This window comes from Anser brachyrhynchus (genome assembly GCF_964034855.1).
Source record: "Anser brachyrhynchus genome assembly, chromosome: 4".
In the NCBI taxonomy this organism is placed as follows: Eukaryota; Metazoa; Chordata; class Aves; order Anseriformes; family Anatidae; genus Anser; species Anser brachyrhynchus.
In genome coordinates, this window is record NC_137698.1 from 68,086,352 (window position 1) to 68,095,782 (window position 9,431).

Here is a 9,431-nt window from a genome sequence, read left to right on the forward strand (position 1 = left end):
TAGTGTGCCTGGTGATGAGTTAGAGGGAGCGGAGGGAGTCATGCTGCAAAATGGCAGCATTCTGCACCAACAGCAAATACCTCTGAAATCCCACATGGGGACAGTCTAAAATATCTCCCTTAACCCATGATGTTGCCTATAAATGAAATTAAGACATTATTGCTTTAAGTTACTCTGTGATACATGGTCTATGTAGTGGATCCAAGATTTACATGGATCATACTGTAGACTACCATTTACTATGATTTTGCAGACTGGAATTCTATTTCTTCAGTCAATTTAAAACAAAGAAACAAACAAAAAACATGAAAGCATTGTCTTGCTTCCTCTTACACATGCATAAAACCATTAATACATCAGAATTTTATAGCATAGGTTTATTTTAGATAAGGTCTCACAGAAAGGGGAAGTAGGGAGACACCCATTTAAAAAAAAAAGAAAAAAGTCTCTGAAGGGAAGACAGTTGTTTGGCACTGTTAGGCTACCAGACACAAACGTTGTGTAGAAGGCTTTTCCACACTTGTCCCACTGAGCTGAATATCCTAAACACTAGACTATAGAAGCCATCTTCCATCTGGACATTTGCATTTTTATGGTCGGAGAAAATGGTGGGAGCTCTCAAAGACATTTGCCAATAGCCTGTCTAAAGAAACAGTGGGAGATGCAGGCCAAAATCTCCTCTGGGTAAAAATGGTCCAGAATCCTGCCCCTTGCTTCTTGGACGAGTTCTCTGATCAGTATATTGTTATATAAAACATGAATACCCCTCCTTGTCCTTCTGAAGAGGAGCAGGCAAACATGTCCAAAGACAACGCTCAGGTGTCCGAGCACGGGAGCGATTTTACTCCTCAATCTGTTTCACTGCTGTGATTGCCAGCCAGCAACATCACGCATGGCCTATTCCTAAAATTTTCAGCTACCTCATCATGAATTCAACTGCTCTCAGTTCCCCATGCCTTTGTGGCACAGTGTAACGCTCTACAACCTGTGAAAGATGAAACTATGAACAAAGGATTTGTAGATTAGTGCAGTGCCTTCTTACTGTTATAAAGAACTGTAAGAAGGACTAGGGGACTGAGTGAACACAAAGCTTTGAGAATCTTTGAGCTAACCAAATGGTAGCTCAATGGAGAGAAATGCATGCATTTGGGACCCGGCTGGTTCATTGCTGTTGTCCCTGAATAACAAGACACTGGCATATCCAGAAAAGAACCTGTCCTTCCAGCCAGGGCTCATCCTGCCACAAACATTTGCGGACAAAAGCTTCACGAGTCTGTTCACTGCTAAAAATGGAATTTTTGAATCCTGATTTTCTCTTGAAACAATGAACATCACATTATTTAATTTTCTTCTCAGATTTGATTTCAACTGTAAATACTGATATATTCATCTTGTTCTCTTCCATATGTAGTCACTGTTCTGACAACTCTGAAATGCAGCTGCACTATGACAAGTAAGGGATGAGAAAACAGGCATGCATGACTCTTTGACTAGTAAAATTTTCCAAAGACTGGGCCAGGAGCACACAGAAGTCCAGGGGATAGCACTAAATATGCATTCCCTTGGGTTTCTTGGAGTTGAGAGAAAGCAAGCATCTCTTCTTCCCTCCCCCCCCCCCCAATCAAAAAGACCCTTCGTTTTCAGCACTTCTCCAAATATATTTTGTGCACTGTAGTAATAAGATTCATTAATTTAATTAGGCAAGTAATTTCATTAGGTCATTATCTAACTTACAGTGCCCTTCTTTTCTCTGGTCATCATCAAAAATCGTAACAGATTAATCTATCTGGTTAAAGCACATTGATAAAAATATTTGGTTGAGAATACCAATTAAGACAATCTTTTCATCAAGAAAAACTGCGGGAGATAAGTACAGGGAAGATCTTGGCCTTGAATGGAAGAGGACTGTGAAGCAGACGTGAAAGAGCCCATCTCTGCCTTTCAGTGTGCCTCGGTAATGATGCACAGAATTTCGACAGGCAGCCACGCAGAGGGGGTGGCAAGCAGAAAGCCTTGTCAGGACTGCTAGTGAGTTTTCACAGATAACCATGCATGGAGATGAACCAGAGATATGTGATTAATGAGCTGGAATAACACGATCTTGATGAGTACTGCAGTTTGTGCTACAGCGTTTCTTCCCACTGCACACATCTGTCACAAACAGGCTCATGAAATCATTTGCTGTTTGCTTTATCTGCAGAGACATTCTTTGTGTGCTGACATCATATAAATCGTGCCAGGGTAAGCAAATAAAACCCTATGGCAAACAGCTTCGTCTAACAGTGACACCTGTCTTCCTAACTTGCTTGGGCCAACTATTTCAGAGGGCTAAGCTGACAAAAATGCTCACAGGTCAGGTATGACACTCTAACAACCATCTTTCTTTGCAGTTCAGCCTTTGCTCAGAGTTAGGCTGGTTCACATTGGTGGAGAGTTCCAGTTTAAAGAGTCACAGAGGTGGAAGGATGTGAGCAAACTGCTGCTCCCAAATCAGTACTGTCTAAGGTGGGCAAGTGTCTGTTCAGCCTTGTCCTATTCTTCTCCAAGGATCTGTTATTAGGCACCATAAATGAGAGGACACCATCTCTCTGGACTGATCTGGTAATACCACACTTACGTTCTTATCTTCTTGAATCACTGCTCCCCAGTCCGTGCTTTCACCCATCCTATCAGCCCCCCTACCATGGCTTTTGAGTTCTGCTAGCGTCTCTCTTTAGCTGTCATTCAGCCTTCACAGGGAAAAGTCAGGCACCACTCTAATTTTCCTCAGATGTTGACTTAGCCTTTAATTCCCCATAAGTACTTCTACTTATCTTCAAGTTCTAGGACTTAGACTAAAGCTTCCAACTCTCATAATTTTACTGCAAATCTTGAAAATGTAGTGTTTTTCTTAAAACATTAACTCCTGCAGTAACTTGAGAGTCTCCATTCCATAATAAAACACTTTTCCAGCTCTCATTTGATGGAGAGAAGCTCAAAAACATAACTTCTAGGCCTATAAAAAGAAACAGAATAAAGATTATTAATTTTCAAATTCGTAATTAGAAAAGAGTCAGGAGTTTGGGAACTTGAGGTTGGCAGTACTCCTAAACCCACCTTTCCTCATCAGTCTTCCTTTGGACTGATTAATGAGATAAATTTGATGAGAAAAGCAGCCAGTCATATCGTGGCTTTTTGCATACCCTAAGCAGGAAATATTCTTATGGCAAATCTAATATTTTCCAAGTGAGATTGAACCATTTGTCCATTCATGGATTAAGTAGAATAAAGCTTTCTTCATTAATTTAAACTACTTACCCTGATTTCTATAATTTATTCTATATTTGTTTCTGTAATTAATTCTATAATTATATTTCAGCCTTCCAACCCTCATCACTCTTGGCATCCATTTTGCAGACCCTCTCACAAAGATTGGCTGATATCCAGTGACATCGACACCATCCTGCTACGATGCCAAGCCACCATAAAAAGATCCATAAAATCTGCAGGCCCCTGAATCTTGTTACACTGTCAGGGAGGAAAAAAAGCAGTCACAGAAAACGGGACAGTATCAACAAGAAAAATTAGGGAAGAGAAGGAAGGCAGAAGGAATTTAATTTTGTGATGCTTTAGATAATATTCATAGCTATATATCGAATAACTAGTGATACCAATAACAATAGCCACACAGGGAGTTTGATTAAGACATAGAATTGGCATATTTAAAACATTAACTCATTTGCAGGAAGCTTTTTCTTGCTGAATAGAATTTAATATAATACACTTGCTATACCTCTCTTTACAGTGCATCCTCCTTTTGGCAAGATTCTCTAATCTTGCCAATCTTTCAAGGAGATAATACATGCCATCTGGAGGAAATGTTTCTCTTTCCCCCACAGTCCCATCTGTTATTTATTTCTCTTTGATCTCTCCCACCCCCAGCATTTTATCCTATGATCATCCCTAGACCTCAAACTCTCTTGAATGTGCTCGTTCACATAGCTGTACAACCATTTTCACTTTCAATCTCAATGTATTTCTATTTAGGTTTTGCCTTGTGGTTTTATCACACGACTGAAACTACTACCCTACAATAGTCTTAACTGAATCCTTTTTCATCTCAAATTCTAACCTCTTTCTTCCTTTCTTCTTGAACTTCTGAGTCAGCTTCCTAATTTCTTTGTAGGACTTCAGCTATCTGATCATATACTATTTAATATGGCAGATTGTCTGCATTAACATCACAAAATCAGAAAAAAAAAGCAAGAGGGGAATTCAACATTCTACCTACTCAATGCAGGGTTGGTTCATTACAAAGAATTTCTCAACGTTGGCTATCTAAGCTTTCTTATACAAAAGGTCTTAAAAAAACAGGCATTCTACGTCTCCACAAAAGTCATTTCCAGTGCTTTGCTACCTTTATATTTTAAAATTTCTTCCTAATATCAGTCATAAACTCCTAGCAGCATTTTGAGCTTTTTTCCTGTCATACACCAATGAACATGGAGAACAGCTTGTGACCCTCATCTTTCAGCAACCTTTTACATATTTGAAGACTCTTATCATGTCCCCTTTTTGTCTTTTGTTTAGACTAAACAATTTCAGTTCTTTCAAGCTTAGCTTGTAAGGCATATTTTAGATCCCTAATGATCTAGTCTTGGGGTTTCTCTCCTACTGACTCACTTTATTTTTATTTATTTATTTATTTTTAAGTGGGAGATGCAAAACTGGCAGAGAATTCCAATTGAAACTTTACAATCAGTGAGGAAAAGGGAAAGATTTTTTTGTTTGTTTTTAGTAAGACGTACCAAGGATCTATGTATTTCAATAAGGGGGGGAGGCTTTGATGGTTTTGATGTTTTTCACCCTCCATTATGTAGACTGATGGTCTCTCGTAAACTCGAAAACTTTTATGGAGAACTCTATTTAGCCAGTCATTCCCTGTTTTATTAATGGGTTGCTCATTAGTTGTGCCAAAATGTAGTACTTTGCCCTTGTCATTATTGAATTGCATCATATTTATGGAGAACAATGCCTCCAATTCGCAAAAAAAAAACATTTTAAGTTTCAATTTTTTATTCTTTTATCTTGTGGTCAACTGCAGATTTAATACGAATAGTGCTGGACTCAGGCTATGCCCCCATGGAAACCCCTGACACAACGTGCCAGGTAGACGATGAAGGAAGGATGACTTTCTGGACAACAGAATTACCAGAAATTATACAGCATGATTTTTCACCAGATTTGAATTTCACTGTTGGCTTACAAAAATAGTATAATAAAACACAGTAGCAAAAATATGAATGTATTTATTTATGTACATTTATGGCATCCATAGCTTTTACCCTCTCTACAATTCCTATTTTTCAATTATAGAAAAAAATTGATTGGTGAGACATGATATGTTCTTAATTATAATGACTGTTGTATACCACTTTATTGTCTTCTGGAGGCTTACAAGCTCACTTTATTTTCACTCTATTGTGAACAGCACTTCTAAGCTGCTTCTGACAGTTCATTAAGTGCTTCCTAAGGTGAATTTTATTGGGCCTGGATGAATAGAAAACATCTAAAAGTGACTCTTTAACTCTTTCTACTCAAATTATTCCTCTTTCTTTAACACACATCGGCAGGATCTTGCAGGACACATGTATTCACAGGAACAGATCAGATGGGATGAGGTTTGAAGCAGTTTCTCAGTAATGAAGCAGAACACAGAAAAATAAAACTCCATTTACGTTTGTGTATTTTCCTCCAATCCACTCTAGCTGTTTATTAGAAGAATAAGGCGTTTCTGTGACTCATGATCATTTCCATGTGACTGCTGGTTCCACAAATTCGAATCACACACACAAATCTATGAACTAGAGCAGACTGCGGTGCGGTTCTGGCGATGTGTCTTGTCTGAAGAACCCACAAAAGCGTGGTTTGAATTGAAGAAGATTTCTTTTTCTTTCAGATAGCCCCACACATGCTAAACTGATAGCAGTTGGTGTCACAATATCTCTTTGGAGAGCTAACAGGAGGCAAGGCAGCAGCATTTTTAGAGAACTGCAAACTCACGTATCCGGCTGAGCAGTGCCTTTGCCATCAGTCAGACTTGTCCACCTAACCCCTCTCAGTAGCTAACTGAGCTTGCACGTTGCATCTTCAGACCTGGTGCAATGTCTCTTACACTCTTACAGAGTGACGGAGTGCTTTCTTGGCACAACCAGATGGCCCTTTTCAAAAGGCTCTTCACACAACCCCTGTGCCCGACTAATGGAATGGCATAGAAGTCCCTATAGGAGAGTGTATGTGAAAAAGTCTGCATGTGACAACAGGTTTGATATTTGTTTTCACTTTGCTTCTGCAAAAACTAAGGCTTCTAACACCTCATATAAGAAAAATGAATGAATCCTCCAAGACAAATGAAAAAATTAACCACAACACAAAAAACACTAAATTCAAGTCCTTGCTATTGACCGGAAAGATCAGAGAATTGAGTCTGAGTTTTCTATATTTCAGAAGAAAATCTCCAAATTTTCATTCTTGGATATCCTGGAGGAGAAAGACAAAGGGGTCTTTTCTTACCCTTTTTCATTCTCCATCCCTATCTCTTCAAACATATGCTTTGACCAGATCTACCCGTTTTCTTATACATACTGTCACACATCAAACAGCTCTTCCAAACACAAGTTTTCTTCCTCTAGATACCCTTCATTTTTATGAATCGGTATTTTCTAGCAGAAGTGACTTCTTTTTTGCCCCAGACATCTGCTCAAATACACACTTACCTTTTCATTGCAGATCTTACATTTAATGATTAAAGTTTGAGATGGAATTCCCTCTTCTACAGTTAGAAAAAGACTTATTAAGACTGTGAAAGAATTTAAAGCATATGATTTTTAGGCCAGTTCTGCTATTAACGGTCTGAATTTCCTCCCCTTAAGCATACCAACACAAACTGTTCTTTTGGCTAGAAATATTGAAGAACAGAGCAGGCTGTGGCATTTCCTTCAAATAATCCTGTGTCTGTGCCAAAAGCCTACCTTTTTTTCTCTTGCACCAAGTGCAATGAGTTCAGACTAGCTGTCTCTCATGTTAAAGGAGAACAACCAATTGATTTTTTAATTTGCTTTCAGTATACTTTGCAGAAGTATTGCTTGAATGCATGACTTGGACTCATCAACACTTCCAAAACATTATTTATTGGCATCAGTTTGAGCAGACCATAGAGAAGAAAAATGATGCCGTGATATTTAACTGCTGTTAGGGGATGGGGGAAAGAGAAAGAGGTTGTCCTTAAAAGTATATTTCTAAGACACACCTTGCCTGGTTGATGAAGGCAGCCGAGAAAGTTCTCGCTTTGTTTGAATCGATGTGTTTGTGGAAGTCTTATTTTTTTCCCCCACCCCTATTTTTCTCCTGCAATGTCCAGTCTTGAAAACAAACTGACAGATGTTCTGTTGGATCAGCTTGTGAGACTTGCAATGTCAGGAGTGCAAACAGACTTTAGCTGTTTAGTTCAGGAAATGAAATGTGGACAATCTGATAAACAAACAGTGCTTATTACCCGAGCTTAAAGTGTGCTTTGGATTTCTTTTCAAAATACTACAAGGAACTGAGAATGAATATTAAACATGTGCTCCTAATTTAGAGACCTCAATGGCGAGGTCAGAGTGGTCTTTAAATTACACAATTTGTATAGCGAGGTTATAATGTAAGTGAATGTTTCTGAACTCTAACCATTTTAAGGAAACAGTAACAACAAATTTTAATGATATAGAGATTCACTCCAAAGAAGCTTATAAGACTTATGAATATGCAGAGATGAATTAGAATAATAGGATTTAGGAGAGTGTGTGGATTAGAATATGCTGTGATTTAAAATGAGAAAAAGAGGCAGACAGACAGACAAACAGATGTTTAAATTAGCTGATACTTAACTATCCAGTTTGGATTGGGACAAGCCAGAGGAGAAAATATTCTTATACTCAAGCTATTCAGTATGCATTTTAATGCTTACTGGACCATGTATTTAGAATTTGCCATCATCTAAATGGCACTTTCTTTATCAGCAGCATATAGATCCCTATTGCAGTGCTAAGATGAGGCATTATATCACTATTAATTCTATGCAGCGTCATGTGCTGCCTTACTTTGCAGCCATGACTATGAGGACTACACAGCACAGAATACATCAGTATCCATGTCTCCAATACATATCCCAGGCTCCCATACCTAGAAACATATACCTGTCCTACATATACACCAGGAGGGGAAAATAAGCTGGCAAAATAGCACAACTAATGACATAGAAAACCAGCAGGGATTATTTTCCTAATCTGAGAAAGGGAAGAAGAGGTTTTAGAATGCAGTAGGTAAATTTTGGAACGAACTCATGGTGTTCTCTCAAGGGCAAGGCAACTACATGCTTCCTGGTGCTTTGGGGCTTGCATGAAACCACAATTTGGCCCTTAAGGGAGAGGATCCACTGAGTCATCAGTAACGTTTCCTTCATTGCTTTGGATTTGTCTTGAGGCACCTCCCTTCCAGCTATGCAGTAAGCATCATTTTCACCAGACGGAAGTGATTCAGAACCCATGAAACAGTCATTTTTCCAACTGATGGAGAACTCTTACTGAATGAGTTATCATTTGAATAGGTTTTAATACCACTTTTGATTTTTTGCATGAATTAAAATTCAAGTGAAAGGCATTCAACAAGTAGTACTGAGCCATGAAACCTCTTACTCACTTTTCCAAAGAAAAGCACCCAATACTGGACATAATATTTTTTTATTATTATTTATTTTTTCCTAGCCTTGCTCTATGTGTCATTTTTTTTGAGGGAGAATAATAATTTTTGAAAGAAGAAAAAAAATAGTTGCAGAGACTTAAATATCCTTTACTGTTCTTGTTTTGTCTCCTATAATAAACAGGAGCCTAACACATACCCCTCAGAATATAACTAATGCTTAGCCTTAACAGTAGAAGCTTCTCTAAGAAACTGCATCTGTTTTATTTTGGCTATGACAACAGACAAGAGAAAATACCTTTCTGATTTCTTTTCATTCTAAGTTAATAAGATGCAAACCAATATGCCATTTATGGAAGATTCTGTGAAAGTCCTTACACTCATCCTAGATCGCAAGCACTTCAGCTGAGGTTGCTCTATTTCTCTGTCTGTATTTGTCCTTTATATCCTATATGTTGTCTGAGGTCTCCAAGAATGACTACAGAAAGAGGTAACCAATAGAGGTAAAAAAAAAAAAGAGGTAACCATAGCCTAACAGCAATAGCTCACAGACTGCTATTTGTAATTTGAAACATTTTCCCCAACCTCTTCCTTGTAACTGTCATCATAAATAACGAAAATATTCATGTTACTTACACACAGAGCCCTTGTTTCCTTCTGATCTATGTTTCAGACCTAACACTTTTCATTTTATGAGTCTCCTGTCTCCTTAA